Source organism: Pavona decussata, unplaced genomic scaffold (genome assembly GCF_977016875.1).
Source record: "Pavona decussata unplaced genomic scaffold, jaPavDecu1.1 SCAFFOLD_211, whole genome shotgun sequence".
Taxonomy (NCBI): Eukaryota; Metazoa; Cnidaria; class Anthozoa; order Scleractinia; family Agariciidae; genus Pavona; species Pavona decussata.
The window spans coordinates 217,501-234,809 of record NW_028145616.1 but is presented as its reverse complement, the minus strand read 5'-3'; the positions used below and the strand labels follow the sequence as shown (position 1 = coordinate 234,809).

The window sequence follows — 17,309 nt, the reverse complement described above, 5'->3', positions numbered from 1 at the left end:
ACTGACAGAATTTCTTCATAGTTATTGTTTAGACAATTTTTCGAAATAATCGATTTTAAGACGATGGTTTACACTTTGATCATTTATGTCGAATTTTGCATTGTGAAATGTTTCTAACATACTTTTTCCAGTCTGTCTTTCCAGTTAATAGTGTAAACACCAATAGCCACAAAGAACATAATCTCTATCTTTTTATCACCAGAATAAATCATTTGTTTTCCACTTGCTCTCAGATATTTCATGATTTCGAATGGAATTATTAACCCGAAAGAGTCAAAGTATTTAGCGTACTTATCTCCGTTTCTGTATGTTACCCAGTGTGTACCAGAACCTATTTGTGAATCCAAATTTAAATATCATACTTCATCTTTCAATATTTTTTTAGGCAAACTGTCTCTGCTGTAAATTCCTCTGAAATGTTTTATTCCCAGTTTCTTTTCCCAATCCGACAAATCAAAATTACATGTTAATTTTTTTCTGTTTGACCCATATGTTTCAGTCAGAAGCCAGGTCTAAGCTATGAGAACTAAGTCCGGCATACTGTTGTGGATGCTTACTGCAATTTGCTGTTCCGCAGCAAAGAACATATGGCAGCAAAAACTTGCAGGTATGGACAACCTTATAATGCAAAAAACATGTATGATAGGACAAAGTGTGCAATTGATGAGGGCATACGAGCAAAATCAATCGAATTAGGGGCTAAACGTTCTCAATAACCCCCCCCCCCCCCCCAGATGAATCTCTGGGAATTTAGTTGACTGAGAGATCCCTGGTTAGTGACTATAAACGGTCAATATTATCGTCAAATTAGTAGTTCCGTGCTTTTCTTATGATTGGAAATAAATAGAGATCTTACACCGCCATGTTAATGCAAATTAAATACAACTGCGCAATTTTATATATTTACCAAAAAAGGACAAATAAGGTATGAGAACATTATTACGTACACTGTCCTTTTCAGCTTCAATTTGAATTAATTTGAGGGTAACTTAAACTTTCATTCTTATTAACTTTTCTTACTGTACTTTAGACATGGGATCCAGTAGCAATGATGCCTCTCAAAAGACCAGCAGCGATTCTGCAATGAAAATCAAGGATAAAACCACGAGCTTACTTACTGAATCAGATAGTGGAATGACTGACCAGCAATCCTTTGAACAACAGGTAGAGAAGACAAACGTATTGTCCAGTGCATTCCATGATACATAAACATGCGGTTTATTCGGCCACAGGGTGCTAAAGGTCCAAGATTCATAAGTAGACCTCATGGGCTCCAGCAATAAAGATGCCTCACTTTGACTAGCAACTAAGACGACCCACAGACACTGAACAGATCAACGAATCCAGCGGGTGGGAACAAACGGAAACAGCTACTGATAACCATCAACAACTAGTAAAACCACAACTGACCACTTTGAAGACCAAATACAACAACAAACAACGACTTCTGATAACAGTGCTATGAAATACAACCCGCTAAGTGACAACTACTGTTACCTATTTTTGGTTTTTAGGTGACGTCACCAAAACCGCTAGGTCTTCAAAATTTTTACCTTCGTCTATCAAGGGTAATATTACCTAAAAATACATCTTTAACAAGTTTTTAGCCCGATAGCGTCCTACTTTTAAAAATAGAACACTTAGAATTTTTCGCGTTTTCACCGTACGTGGCATCCAGATGGCGGCCGTGATAGAGCTGCATCGTGTGTAAAAAATGACACTTCTTGGGTGATGTTTAGAGCTCTGAATATTCACAAGTTAACGAGAGAAAACTAACCGCTACCGGAGCAAAAGTGAATTCTAGATGTTTTCATTAATTTTCGGCCGCCAGGTTGGTATCCCTCCGCAGGACACCAATGCGCAATCTTTGACTAAAATCCACAAATTTGTGTGGGGCATTTGACATAGAACTCAAGAATGGCATACTGTACAGACTCGATGATTGTATTTTATTTATCTTCTTTAACATTTAGTTCAACGTTTTGACTTTATTCAGTGAACGGAATCAATTTTTTTGTGGCGTTTCAGTTTTATTTAAACCGGGAATACTAACCTCTTACTAACCGAGCGCGAGGCCGTACTGGGGAATATTGGCCCGAGGTCGTGGAAGTAAGGACCGAGCGCAGCAGGGTCCGTACAAAAACGACCGAGGGCCAATATTCCCCAGTACGGGTCGAGCAAGCTAGGTTAGTAAGTAGTTTATTATATGGCACTCGGAGCAAACTTGTTTAGTTTAAAAAACGCACTTCCGGTCGCTTGAATTCAAAGGGTTTCCGTCGTGACGTGTTTTTGATGACGCGAGCAACCCAGAAAGAGCAAGCTACGGTACCTCGAGGTTAACATGAAAACAAATTTATTGAACGTTTACATGTTTATAGAAAAGACTTCAAAAACGATTTGTAGCGGAATTTGACGAAAATCTTAACAGCTGCGGTTTGTTTTTGAAACTCACAAAAGGGTTTCTTCGATCCCAGAAAATTTACTAGCGCATCACAAAGCACGGATCAAGAAAAGGTTGCTGTGAAAATCATTTTCAACTTTAAAAGAAGCAGCATTAAGTCAGTTGTCCTCCTCGCTCTCATCTCTGGCTCGGAAACCCAAGTGTAGGGATAAAAACCACCACACAGTTCTTTGGAGTGCAACTGGATTGGAGTCGCCGAATTCTCCTGCCTCAAAAAGAGCATCTTCTTCGTTTCCATCAATCGCCCGAGCGGCTTCCAGGTCGTTTCTTCTGTCGTGCTCGCGAACTAGTGACTTGTGCTTCGAAGCTAGAACTCTTCTCGATTTTTAAACTCATTATCCTCGAGTATGTTGAATGGATATTTCTTCTCAGAGAAGTATCGCTGTATATTGCGCTGAAAACTAGAAAATGTTGCTGGCTCGTATTCACCATTTTTCCTGCGTACGTTCATAAAAAAAGAAAGAAAGAAATCGACAAAAGGTGATCAAGCTCGGACGAAGGTAGGCTTTCAATTGTTTGACTATTCAAGCCATTAGCTTCCATAAAACGGAGTAGAGTGTTCATATCAGTAGACTTCTTTCTTTTGTGTTTTCACTTTTCTGTTTGCTTATAAAATCCTGAATGGCTTCCTCGGCTTTCTCAGATGCCTGCCTCAGAGGTTTCTAGATCTTCGGGATAGTAAAATTTGCTTTGTAAATGATATTCTTCCTCGTCCGTGTTGGAATCAGTCTTTTGGGTAGTTTCTTTGCGAAGAATGAAAGTATTTTCAGGTTTTCTTTTCGCAGTTTTAGCTACAAATTTTCAAATTTGCCGCTTGTCATAAACAAAAATACACGGCTTATGACCATTTCCATGGAAATGGTCCGTATGGTAAAATCCCGACCAAGAAAGAGCCAATCAGAACGCGCGGATTTACCTCAAGACTACCTTGCCATATAATAAAGTTTAATACTGCCTCAATAATTATCTATCAACTATTAACAGAGGATAATAATTACCAACATACTATTAATTTAATTATTCGATATTACATCGCAAAACATTTCTAACAACAGTTATTTACATGGCAAAACATTTTCACCCGCAAATAGCAGGTGCTAGTCGAGGCGGGCGAAGAAAAGAGGGAACAGCAGTCAGTAATAAATTACCTAAATAAATAACATATACAAACGTAAATACATAACATTTACAAAATCAACCACTTTTAATAAGTAAATTATAAATTATACTAATCTCATTGTAAAACTAACCTAATTTTTTCTTGAAACTAAACTAAATGAGATTTTCAGCATCGACTTTATAAATTAAACTGTGTATCGTTGCGATAGTTCGCTATTTTTTTAAGCAGTATGGGCGATTCGTCATAATCGTCCTCGGCCTCTCATAACGAGAATAACATGTCATTGATATGTTTTTTGAAAGCTCTCTTGGGGAGTTGACTAAGTTTATCGCAATTCCGGAATTCCAAAGGTTAGCACCGAACCTAGCAAAAGAACCTTGGTTTTGATTCAGTCTCAATGTTCGGAGGAAGAGAACCTGTTCTCATGATCATGGTTTTCATTAGCTTTAATGAAGAGATTACTAATGTTAGTAGGAACAGTTAAACATGAGACGTCGAACATTATTGAGGAAACTGTTTCAACGTATAACATATTTAAGGACGGTGCCTACTATTGTTACTGCGCATACGTTCTGCGCATCGCGAGATACTCGGGTTTCCTATGGGTGGTGCCTACTAGTACAGGAATATTTTTGCGCGGCTTAAAACCATACGGAGAAAGCAGAACTTACCAAATGTCGTTGGTATCTCAAAAGAAAATTGGGGGTAACCATGCATTTTTCAGAGAAAATTAAGCTTCAATTTAGAAAAAAATCCCATACATTGCTTTATATTTTGGCACTTTCTAGAGATATTGTTGCTTAATTATGTCTGAAAAATGCGTGGTTACCCCCAATTTTCTTTTTGGATTCCAATAGGCCTTGCTAAGATCTGCTTTTCCCGCATAGTCATAAACCACACAAAAATACTTCGGTATTAGTAGGCACCGTCCTTAAAGGGAGGATTTTTGAGGAGATGAATAAAGGCACCGCATGCGCTCTGGGTTTACAGAAATACATCAACCGAAGGGCACGTTTTTGTAACACAACAACAACATGACAGCTACAGCAAATAGTAACATTGACCTTTTGACAATTATTAACACCTGAAATGTTTTAACTGAATTTTCGACACAGAAACGGGCTATACCACCTGCAGTGAAAATACTTGCAATGGAAATAGCAAAGGAAGCTATTCCAAAGCAACTGGAGATCCTGGAAGAGCAGCAGAAGAAGGCAGAGGAATTTATCGGCAAGAAGGTATCTTCTTCCCACACTTATTAAATAATGAAAAAATATAACACTTTCATTTCATAAGTGTGTAAATTATTATCATCCAAGTGAGTATAGTCCTAAGAAAGACTGTTTGAGGTGACTTTCACAGTGTTTCATCAAATCTCAAGCCCATAGAAGAGAGTTGAAAATACGACTCGCAGCGGACTATTTTTGACGAACTTCGAGGTTTTTAATATTGTGATGAAACACTGCGACAGGTGTTTGATATAACTTCTCAAACAAACTGATTTTGAAGGTGAAATTAAGGATGCAAAAACGAGGAGTTTTTCATCACATATCGAAACACGTCATGGTGCATGATTTCCTTAGTGGCTTTTGAATTATTATTGAGTTTGAGAATGATGTTTCGACAACCTAAGCGGAAGCCCTCTTCAGAGGCAAGTGAATCGTTAATAGGACCATCGGTATAAATTCTCTGGTTATTGACCTTATTGGTCAACGAAGTTGCGGTTTTATTGGTCAGTAAGTTTAGTAGTGGTATTATTGGCTATAAAAACGGCAAAAAGTAAGTGGTGCGTCTCGATCCGTCTATTGCTAGTCAAATGCCCGCTGGTCCATTGTTAGTAAAGTAAGTCGGTTTGCCTGTTGCTTGTCTGTTTCGTCAATGTTATAAATTAATAGTTTGTAAGATGTAGCCAGTTATTGGCAACGTTTCATTGGCGTTTGTTCTAAGTTAGTAAATTAGCTGTGCAGTGCCACTCGTTTATAGTAATCCGCACCGTAGGTTACGCATTTAGCAGAGCCCCAGTCGATTCTGTGGCTCGTTTGCAAAATGCTGTTCAGCAGTGTGATGGATGATATCACCATTTCTACAGGAACGTTTCTGCACATGGTATGTCCGTATCCACTACCAGTTTGACAGCGAAGTAGTTTATAATTTGCAGGCATTTATTTTCAATACAAGTAGGGTCTGGTGTGACGTTTAAAGTCCCTGTAGAAAAATATCGTGGTTGTTAATTATTAATAACCACGAGATAAAACTATCGTGGTGTCAACCAATAAGTGCAGGGCACATTTTGGAAATATTGTGAGGTCATTTGCAGAAATAAAAACATATTTATTATTTTGGGGTCAAATTACTATTACTATGCAATTATACGATAGAAAATATTTCTTGCGATTTGGCAAAGAACAAAGTTTAAGTTGCTGGTATTCTATTTTGCTGATTTCGTGGTTTTGTCATCATCTTTGTTAAGACGAGATTGATTTTACCAAGAAAAGCAAGTCAATCAAATTTTAATTCAAAATCAATAGGTGATTTGCAACCAATCCCTGGAGATCCAAAAGACAATGGTGTGGCAACCATGCTGGATGACGACCCTTTTGTTTTGTTATCCAACATGGCCCCCATGCCAGTGTCTCTTTGGATCTCCAGGGATTGATTGCAAACCACCAATAAGTGATCTACACCTCACATCAGTCTGAGTAAGAGATAACTGCTTTAATGACATTTTGAATTGATTACTAGCTGAGAAAAGAACGTTTATTAACTTCTTTAACTGGCCATAGCCTTTGAAAAGGCCGGTTGAAATATTAAGGTTAAAACGAAATACCCTAAGGTGACAAACATTTGCCATAATCATTGTAAAAATAAAAGATAGATAAATGGGTAAATAGATTTTAAACCCAAGGTTCATTCATGTAGACCTGACGTGCGTTTCGCAAACTCCCGAAAAGATTTCGGATCCGAAAAACCATTCTACATACACAAAATTCATTACCAAAAATTCTTTTTTTTTATCATATATTTTTGAAAGCAAAAACTTTTAAGTTTTCCATGATTAAGAAACACAGTGATTAGTTTGTACGAAAAAACAACCGGCACGGATAAAAAAAATACCCTTTTGGCCCAAAAGATCTCCTGGGTCTTTAAGAAACGCGCACCTGTGCCCGGTTGTCCGAAAGCCGATTAACCCTAATCCACCATTAATAGAGCTACGAAATTTAGCCGCGTGATTATGGCCAAAATACTGACCTGATCATGATCACTTTTTGGTTGAACGGGGTATCAACCAATGTCGTCTAATTTCAGTTGGAGTTGAACATTGAGCCTGAAAAAGGTTGGAAGACAGAGAGCATGATGGTTCCTGCTGGTGTGCACATCGATGCTGAGTACACTGGAGAGGAGAAACATGACGAGAAGAACCCTGGAGAACAGCCATTCGCCTATCCCATGGGAGTTGGTGGTCTACTAATGAATGGATGTTACAGCAAAAATTATCAGATTGGCGATCCCTGTTATGATTTTAAGACGGCATCATCCATTTGTCTTGTAAGTGAGCTTTATACACATGGGTTTATACCAGCGTTTACTTTGCATTTGCTTATCCATCTTGTAGGATAGAAATAAGGATTAACTCTATAACCTGGATGGGATTAGTTAGTCTTAAAGCGCAGATCAGTGAAAAAGTTCCTACTTTGTATAAATCAAGATATCTTAAAAATGCCCCTACGACTTTCTCTTTAAATTTGAAGTGGTTAGAGTACGTAAGAATTCTTTTCGATATTCGGGCAAGTTTCAGGCTCAAGAACCGAAAGCGATGCTAGATAAGAAGGCTGAATCTTGGTCAAGTTTAAGTCGTTAACCGCTTTCTCCAAATAATGGTTTTATTTTGGTTTTCCGGGTCTATTTCCCTGCTATTTTGGTGCCTTGAATATTTATGATTACGTGAAGTCGTACAAAACGTAAAATATACATAAAAGCCGTGTCACAGAGATCGAGGTATTGAGGAAAAAAGATCCGTAAAACGCGAGTTCAAATATTAGCGTTTTTCAAATAGTGACTACATGGGGGTAGAGGATGAGTGTCAAAGAGATGAAATTGAGAGCCAAAAGTTTGCCCCAGTGGAAGACTTGAGAAGCAGGAGCATATGCTTATGTAAACGACGTATTTATCGTGTACTAAAGATGTAACGAGTTGGATAAAATAAAAAAGCCTCATCACTATGTTAACCAAATACTTAAAGGCATTAGCATCGATTTCTACCCTACCTTGCCTTCTACAGCACTGCCCTTCCAAATATAAATATATTAACTAAAAGTCATGTTTTCTCTCGATGATAAGGATCTCATAGATGGCGCTGCCTTCATCGGAGTCGGGTTTGATGGTCGCGGTGACTACAGCCCCGAATCACGGAAAATGAGCATTGTCCAAAGAGTTTGTGCCGGAAAAGCGACGTAAGTTTTTCTTAATTAAGTCTACTTTTCTAAGAGCGTCGAGGCTTATTAAAAATGAGTTAGAATCTTGTTACCTTTTAAAACTTCACGTAATCAGTTTTCAAACCCTAGTGCGAGTGTTTCATTGGGGTTTTCAAACTCAAAAAAGCGGATGAAAGCACGAGTCTGCAGGCCAAGTGCTCTTATTGTGTTGGAGGGTTTGGAAACACCATGAAACACGAAGAACGAGTGCTTCAAATAAATTCTCGTATAATTAAAATTTATGTGCTAGATAAAATATTCGCGTCCGATCTGTATGGCCGTTTACAATGGCCAGCCGAAGGCTGACTAGAACGCGACGACCGTGTTGGCTTATGAAAATATTCATAATTAATGAATTTTGGAATGTTAAATAAGAAAAGTACAGATTTGAAGAAAAAGTTAGTTTTTCCAGGGACAAGATATTTTTTTGGTGTATGCAAAGGGTCTAACTCCATGGTTGTTAGCTAACTAAAGGGTTGAGGACAGATTGCGGATAGCAGCACAGGACCAAACCCCGTATTTGAGTCACCGAAAGAAATATCTTCACGGTCTGTTTAAATTATATCGTACGCTATTTTTTTTCTTTTCAGGTATGACGGTGCTGACGTCCCTGATACCATGAACGTGCATGGCGTCTATGATACGAGCACCACAATGCACAGCTTCTACAGTCGACAAGAGTATCAAACATTTCTTCAACGGCAAGCAGGAATGTCAGGATCGGCTTTTGGCTTTTTTGCCGGTGTGAAAAAGGCCTGGGGAAGCTCGAAACTTAGTGGATCAGAAAAATACATGTCGGTCCTTTCTATCGATATTGACAGGTAAGTAAAAAAACATTGCATTTAAAGTTCAGGTTGACGAGAAGTATAGGCAAAAAACAACAATTTGCAGTTTATGCTGGTCACTTAAGCAGCTAGGAATTACTTGCATTTAAGGCGCTTTTCGCCCAATTCAAATTTTTTGCGAAAAACAGAGACAGAAACGATTCTGTCCGCCGCGACTTTGCACCTGATTAACTTTTTTTATATTGGAGTAGACGGCCTGGAACTTCAGGACGCTTTCGGACATTTATCTAGCAACAATTTGTCGCAGGTTGCTGTTCATTGACTTTGATGTTGAAAGGCTTTTTCTTCAGAAAATGGAAAATCCCTTTTTAAAATGAAGGAAATTTACTTTTCTCTCTGTAACTTTTATGTTAAATTGCTTTCCCGCCACACTTACCCTGAAAGTCTGGGAAAACCCGTCTAACCGGGCTTTTCTGGTACGCTTTTTTAACCACACTCACCCTGAAAGGCTGGTAAAACCATGGTTACCTGGCTTTTCAGGTTCTGGTTTGCGTGCCAAAACCAGCTTCACGAGGCTTTTTAGGTAACTTTTATTCAAGCTTACCAAGAACGTCTGTTAAAACCGCTTACCAGACTCTTAACCAGACTTGATTAAAAAAAAAAGCCCTGGTAAGCCTGGTTGAACCAGACTTGAATCACCAGGCTTACCAGTCTTTTGTTGCCAGGGTTAAGCCCACATTAGTATTTCTTTATTGGTTCTGATTACTTTTCGTAATTTCGGCGCTTTCGTAAAGTTTTGGTGTAAAACAGAAATAAAACATGACGGATAAAAAAAAGCCAGGTATAGACAGGTTTAAGGCATACTTGGCATCACTACTTCAAATACACAATCTTTTCTTAAAGGTATGAGATCTATCTCGATGAAGTTAAACCAAACGATCTCAGTGTGAACTTTCTTCAGGAGTTCATGGACCTTCCAATATCCTATCTGGCTCCTGGTGCTGCTATCAAGTTTCGTAAGTGTCTTCTTTACTACCTTGGTTGTTTCGCCCCATCTACTCTTCCCAGGAAGAAAATTTAAGCCCTTGATACCTAATCTATGACGGACTAATTTTCACATTTTCTTTATACTAATTTAGCGGTTACAATGTACATGGTATTATTTTCTAGCAGGAAGAAAAAACAAAAAACCAAAAAAGGCATGAAAACCACAGAAAGGAAGAGAAATGGAAACTGAAAAACACAGACATAGAAGACTTGCCATGAAACAAAAACTTTGCAATAGTAGTCTAGAATACGAACGGAAATTCGAAATATCGCGGGAGATGGTTTTGGTAGTTTGTGTTTCCAAGTTGCAAAGTAGAATACGTCATTTGCGAGTTCAAACTGGATTTCTACTAAAAAACCTGAGCGATTTTTTTTGTGCTATATTATACAGTTGGGGGTGTTGACATGAAAATTCGCACGAGTTTGACTTTTTATTTCATATCTCGTGTGTATGAAGGGACCCTTCACGCCGGTCAACATGATTGTTTGAATAGCTACATCACAGCAAACATGGCCTGCAGCGTGCTCGGCCAGTGGCTTCGGCCCTTTCGGCCATACGTCTGGCAAATTTTTGGACGAAAATTGCGCTGTGCAAGCTTGTAACACGTACGAACAACTCAGCTCGTATAGCAGCAATAGAAAACTCTTTTTTAGATTGATTTCTTACCAGAATGAGTGGCCGCGTTTACATGATACTGGTACGAGTTTTCGCACCGGATCGAAAATCTTGATGGTGGCCTCGTACAGCAACCGGGGCGAACTCGCAACGTAAATGACAATTTGAACGGGTTTCGTTTAAACAAATACAGAGCCGTAAGAGGAGACCCCAATGAACTGTAAACACCCCCTTAAGAATGTTTTTTTTTTAAACTTCCTATTGTTTTGGCTAGATTGTAAAAGGAACTAAAATTACATCTCCAAGTTGTTTAACGGCTTAAAGGAAGAAGTAATTGTCAGGTCAAGTGACCTTATCAGCTATTTTGTAACTCAAAAGGAGTAATTTTGAACTTACTATATGCCCTCTAAGTTTAATTTTCCTCTGACATTCGTTTATGGGGTATCTTCGTTTTCATTTCTTGAAGATAATTACGTAACATATTCAGTTAGAACGCCCTTTAAAAAACAACAAAGCTTAGTTGATACCGTAATTTTTATAGAAAATTTCATCCTTCGTTGGGGAACGCACTACATAAAGTCAGGAAAGTTCGGCGGTCGACTTGAAATTTTCAAAACCATGGATGCCAGTGAAGTCTCTAGCAAAGAAGAGTTTAGTCAAGTCATGGAAGCTGGATACAAAATTCTCTTTGCAAGTGTTCACGCCAAAGATGAAAGCAGGGGCGGTAGCAGTTTCAAAAGTCAATCGAAAACGTCATCAACTTCTATTAGCGTAGAAGGAGGAGACCAAAAAATCGCTGCTATCATCACAGACTTCAACTCCCCAACAATAAAGTATGACCTGAATCAATGGCTGGAATCAATTCGTACCTTTCCAAAGCCTTTCAAGTTTATGGTGGCGCCAATCACAGATCTTTTGAAGTTCAATCCTTCATCCCTGTTTACTGATGAAGAGAGAGACTGGGGATGTGAAGCACATACTGCTGACATGAAGAAAGATCCAGACACAAAGGAACACTACTATAAAGTCAAAGTCAATGGAACAGTGATAAAGAAGCTTTGTCGATACAAGGACCGTAACGATTTGGCTTACGTCATTGAAAGGAGACTCAATGGCGTGGAAAGAGCAGTTGGAGTATACATGGAGGAGGTAAAAATAAGTACGCGAACTTGAAGACACCCCCGTGTGTGGTCGGTCGGGCCTTCTTATTTTATTCATTAGGGACCTTCAGATTTGATTACGGGTACGACTTTTCAAATCTATTTTGCGCGGTGTAGATAATCACTTGTAACACCAAACCTGTTTCTAGGGTTTCCTTATCTGATATACTTATTAGAAACGGTAAAGAGCGAGAGTTTTGTGGATGTAGCTGATTTGAAATTTGAAAGTCATACTCGTACTCTGATCTGAAGGTCCCTATTCCCTTCTTATGGTACGGGTTGGACAGACAGCGGCAAATATAAATGGCTCTTGTATGCTGTTGTCTGATCACCCTAAACAATATGCTGACCACCCTAAACAATATAAAGCGGCGTCTATTTCATTAAATGCTTTCACACCCTTGAACATCGTCAACTAGTTTGACGTTAAATATGTTATTGACTTAATTTAGGAATTACTCTACAAGGAACCTGTGAACAGTACAGCTTTAATAGAAAGAAAGTGTTATTTGACGCTAAACATGCAGCGCAGTTAGATCCCCTTTAAAAGAAATAGGGGAAGCCAAGAAAGACGATTAGTTTGGGACCCTAAACAACGCATTCTTTTCTTTTTATAATAACTTTATTGTTTTAAGAACGTCCAAGCTGAGATCAACTTGAATTTAAGAACATATTAAGAACATGATCCAGGCTGAGAGGCAGTGAAGACACATTTTATTTTGATCAAATTGTTTTTAAAACAACAGTAAAACATGTAAAACTTCAGTCCAATTAACCCAAATGATAAAGCGAGACAGTTAAACATTGACAATGGTTTTAATCGCATGCCTGGTAGATAGTCCAACATCCCATTTTGTGTCGGGCTTAGGCTGCATAGGTTTATTGAAATGCTATAATAGGTAACTTAAGAACATCTTAAGAACTTTTTTAGGCTTAAATTGCTAATAAATAAATAAGAGCGTTCAGCCTCATATCGGCATGGAACCCGTGAAAAGGGAGGCCTCATAAAGAAAAAGTTTACCATTCGCATTTGTTGACAAAATAAGAAAGCCGTGAATAACTTACACGCCGCGGAGGAGACTAATCGGTACTAGTATCTGATAAATTCGTCTTTTCTATTTTTTTTTAGCCAATTTATACGAAAACATAAATTTAAGTTATTGTGATAACCATAGACCCGCTTTGGTTATTCTGGCAGAGGGATGACAATAATCCAGTTCACTTCAGGCCACTGGCAAATTCCTGTACGTGGTCTTTCCGCATCGAATCATATGCTTTCACGTGCACTGCAGATCCGCTTAATCGTAGGATCAACTTGACTTCATATCAGTTCATGCATTTTTTAAAAGGAGAATGAAATTCCCTTCCACTCCCAGCCCCATGCATCTTGGTTTGTTATTACGCTTTGTCAGTGTTTCAAGTAGTGCAGTGGTCACGCTGTGTTTTTTAGTAACTTAGTTACTCCTTACTGGTTTTGCTGGAGTCTCGACCATTTTTCATGTTAAGGAATGTTTGATAGGCCAATTCCATGGTTATTTTTCAGTTCCAATAGTAATTATACAATAAGAGCTTTACTGAAAAACTCCAATAGAAAAATTAAAACTACTGCTGCCCGACGTTTCGATGATTCTACCATCATTATATAAAAAAAGCAAAACAAACCAACCAAAAAACAAAACAAAAACAAAAACAACAACTACAAAAAAAAAACAAAAAACAATAGGGACATTTTTGCCCAAATGTTTGCATGGCTGTTGCGGGCGTAACAGGTCACGTGACCTAACTTACGGACGTCGTGTATGTCAATACGTTGACATTAGGAAGCATAATACGCTTACTAAGGCCCGGTTCATACGTCGATCTTTACATGAGCCGAACCTAATCTTTGGTTCGGCGCATGAATCAGTTAGGATGGACAGATTTGTATTTAAGTCGACCCGCCGTTCGATTCGACTGCGCCAGTCGAATAGAACGACAAAAGTTAGACTTCGATTCAGATGTCGAACTTTTACACAGAGGTTACCTCGATAACCGTATAGATAAAACTCTTTCAGAAGTCAACTTCCGCGAAAGAATTTCAGCACTACAAAACAAACAAAAAACGCGTTACGGAATATCGCCCTTCTGTGCCTAGCCAAAAACAATTCAAATGAGTAAATGGCACTTGAAAGAAACTTAGCCTCTGCTAAGTGAGATCTACAAAGAACCTTCCCCACTTTCGCACAAAAAAGGGAGATTTTCGAAAGACGTACTCGTAAGAGCAAATTAGCTTTAAAGGTCATAGTCTTTCTATTTCGATCTATAGGAGCCGTGTTTGGCCTGTCTTCATTATTTTACCAAACAAGCTGTTCCATGTCAAAGCTCATTCTTTCCCGCCATTTTGAATCTTGTTGAGTAAAAACAACAGCCGCTGACCACGAAAATCTACTTTCTCGATTTAGCTTTAATTAAGTCCGACTTCAGTTAGGTTTGACGTCTGAATCAACTGCCGAACTTAATTATTTGGGTCAACCCTAATAGGTATTAGGTTCGGCTCATGTAAAGTTCGACGTATGAACCGGGCCTAAGCCTTACTGGGTTGTTTAACCCTTTAGTTCTTTTACATAAGTGTAGGGGCTATGAGTTAAAAACATTGAACTATGTAAATAAGTGACGCGATATTAAAGAATTAGAACGTGCCGTACATCCACTTCGGTACGTGTTCAAAAACAGGGTACACATGAATTTCTTGACTTGCGGCAATATTAACCTTGGTAGGCCAAGGGCAATATTTTAACAGGTCTCTACAGGGAGGAGAGGGGGTATGTCCTCATTGGCAAATAATATGCAGCTCTGTTAACAGTTAATACTCTTCATTTTTACCACACGTAAACTCTAGGGTCCTATTTCTACATCGGACACAACTCTTCCTGCTGGGAAACCTGGATGTCAGACGGAAAACTACAAGTTCCAAGAAAAAGCCGGCAAGCCAAGCTGGGCAGACATGACCGAAGGTGGAGCCACCTTTCTGGTTATCTTCAACATCAGGGAAGAGCTGTCGGGATCGTTTAATGGCCCCGTTAAGATCTCTCCTCACACAGAAAAGTACGTGAAATTTTTCAAGGGTGAGTGGCTAGTTGGTAAGAGTGAGGATCAAATTGACCTGAGTACTGGATGTAGGCGCGGCAATGGGAAAAATAACAAGGTTTGCGTACTTGGTTTGGTTTTGACGTACGATTCAGAGAGTGGATTTCTCACCCTAGCGAGGGAAGACTTTAACATTTCCAAGGTGACCTTTCCCAGTTTGTCTCCACATATTGTTGGTTCGCCGATAGCACACGTGGAGTGGCCATCTAAGCACATTTTTCAACTGGCTAAAGTTATCGGCTACCTCCCATGCAATGTTAAATGGTCGAACGCCCTACGTTTTGACGCAAGCAACGAAGAAGGAAAATGTCTTCATTTTACAGCATCTTCCAAAGGAACCATATTCGTCATATTTGCTGCAGTTCCAAATAACAAGGACACATGGTATTATGTCCAGATCTCTCCATACGGTGTGGGAATATTTAAGGTGAGGTTATTAGCGTTTTTAACAGTAACTGTTCTCACCAAATACAAGATAGTTCACAAGCTCTATGAAATATCTACTTTACGTGCTCGAGGAATGCGCGCTTGAAGTCCGACAGATGGCGACACACGCACGAGCGCACACTCATTGCTTGTAGTATATAAAAGGACATGCATTATTTCCCGATAAAACTGACAACACAGGTACCAGTCAGCTTCCAATAAAGGATTAAAATTTACGTATTGATGATCTCATAGGTTTTTGCCGATTTTTGAACGGAAAAGTCACTTTCCAAATTTTCACGTCACAAAAATATTCCTACTTAATAACACATGTTCACACTGTTTCTATAACTAAAATCTATATCCTGTATTCGCTGCATAACTATACTTATTATGACATTGAATTCTTAAACCTGTTTAGCCGGGGCTTTATTGAGTAGCGGCAAACTTTTACATAAATTGCCAGTCGAGGTAGGCTGAATACAAAGTATGTTATGTTTTTTTGTTTTACACTATTTACATATTATCACAAGAGTCTAACTATGAACATTACAATACATTGCAAGCTAAAACAAAAAACAAATAATCAAAAAACAACAAACAGCAACAACAACAAAAAAAATTGATACAAAATTGATAATAAGCTAAGATGTGCGCAGTGACCAAAGTAGCTTAGGTTTTCGGGTTGGTCACTGCCACGTGCAATTAACTAGGACAAGAAAAGTGGTAAACGAAAATGAAACAACCTTTATTTCAAACCACAGAATGTTAAATGCAAGAACTGGAAAATAATGCGATGCATGTAATCGAAACAAAATTGGTAGTTGAAGACAATAGATAATATGGAAAACGCGGCATAAACGTACAAGCCATAAGGACGAAAACGATAACCTTAAACAAGTTTCTGATTTGGTAGCATTTAAGGTTTCGCAGACTACATGTGAGGGTAAAGTTTTAAGGCATCTTTACCAGTCCGTCAGTCAGTCAGTCAGTCAGTCAGTCAATCAGTCATTCAATCAATAAAACGGTCAATAACTTAATGGGATCTTTACTTTTGATCCTTGCTTTTTATAGTATTATGTGATGTTTAAAACACGAGCGGCAGTGTTTTATCGGGATTTAAAGCCACGAGGCGCAGGCGAGTTTTAGACCCGATAAAACACGTGCCGCGAGTTTTTTTTTACCTCTTCGAAAACATTCTTGGAAAAGCGTCTGTCAAGAGAGTTCATAATAATGATGCTTCTGTGAACGTTGGAAATTAGCATACGAAAAAAACATTGAACACCGCATACTAATAAGGAGGAGGTTTTATCGGGTTTTAAAACCACTGCGCGTGAAGTTTTATCGACCATTTGATGGGTTAATGGACTTATGAATTATTAATGTGTTTTTGAACCAAAGCGAAAGTTCAACGAGGAAAAGTTTGAGTATGTGTGGTAAGAAACATTTCCTTCCAACTGTTGAATGAAACTTTTACACATAATGTTTTTGTGACATATTCTCAGCCTATAGAGTTTAATGGAACTTTAAATTTTCCCAAGAATTTTTTAACGAAAACTTCCGAAGCGTAGCAAAATTTGTCGCTTGAATATTGTTAAAAAAGGACAAGTAATCGCGTAATTGTGTCTGAAAATTTTGGAATAAATGAGTACCATGGTACTTTTAAAATCTCAAAGATTACTTTGTTTTTCTCGTGCAATTTTGTGAGCTTTTCAAAAAGTTCCTCGTGCTCATTTGTTTCAATTTGCACTCGAAATCGTTTGACTAAACATAAGAAAAATCCTTTGCGCATTTTTCCGCAGTCTCAAAAGCTCATGGTTTCCACTGTTGATGTCAATGCAGTTGGTTTGGGTGCTGACATTCTCTATCAGACCTACTTGGTCTGCCTGAAAGAGACTTCGCATAGCACCGTGATCGAGTATGGGAAAAGTCAAGGCACGACCGAGAAGGGTGACGTGTACCTGACAATGATTGACAGAGATGACCACCTATTTGTCCGCTTCTATTCATTTGGGAATGGAGAGCAGCCCTTGGATGTAGTTGACGACACATAATATCGCGTCACCTGACCAACGCCAGCTGCAAAGGAGACACCA

At 38.7% G+C, this 17,309-nt stretch overlaps 1 pseudogene across 1 annotated transcript in view; it reads left to right on the top strand.

The window, feature by feature from the left end:
- The first annotated feature begins 486 nt into the window (after nt 1–486).
- The window catches only part of LOC146460510 (uncharacterized), a 20,479-nt pseudogene continuing 3,656 nt past the window's right edge, over nt 487–17,309 (top strand). Inside the window, exons 1-10 of the transcript XR_014857618.1 lie at nt 487–607; nt 1,031–1,164; nt 4,697–4,819; nt 6,888–7,127; nt 7,920–8,032; nt 8,644–8,874; nt 9,742–9,854; nt 11,043–11,650; nt 14,540–15,214; nt 17,016–17,309. The exon at nt 17,016–17,309 is cut by the window's right edge and continues 63 nt beyond it. The product of XR_014857618.1 is annotated as an uncharacterized LOC146460510 (transcript). The remainder of the gene's footprint in view (nt 608–1,030; nt 1,165–4,696; nt 4,820–6,887; nt 7,128–7,919; nt 8,033–8,643; nt 8,875–9,741; nt 9,855–11,042; nt 11,651–14,539; nt 15,215–17,015) is intronic.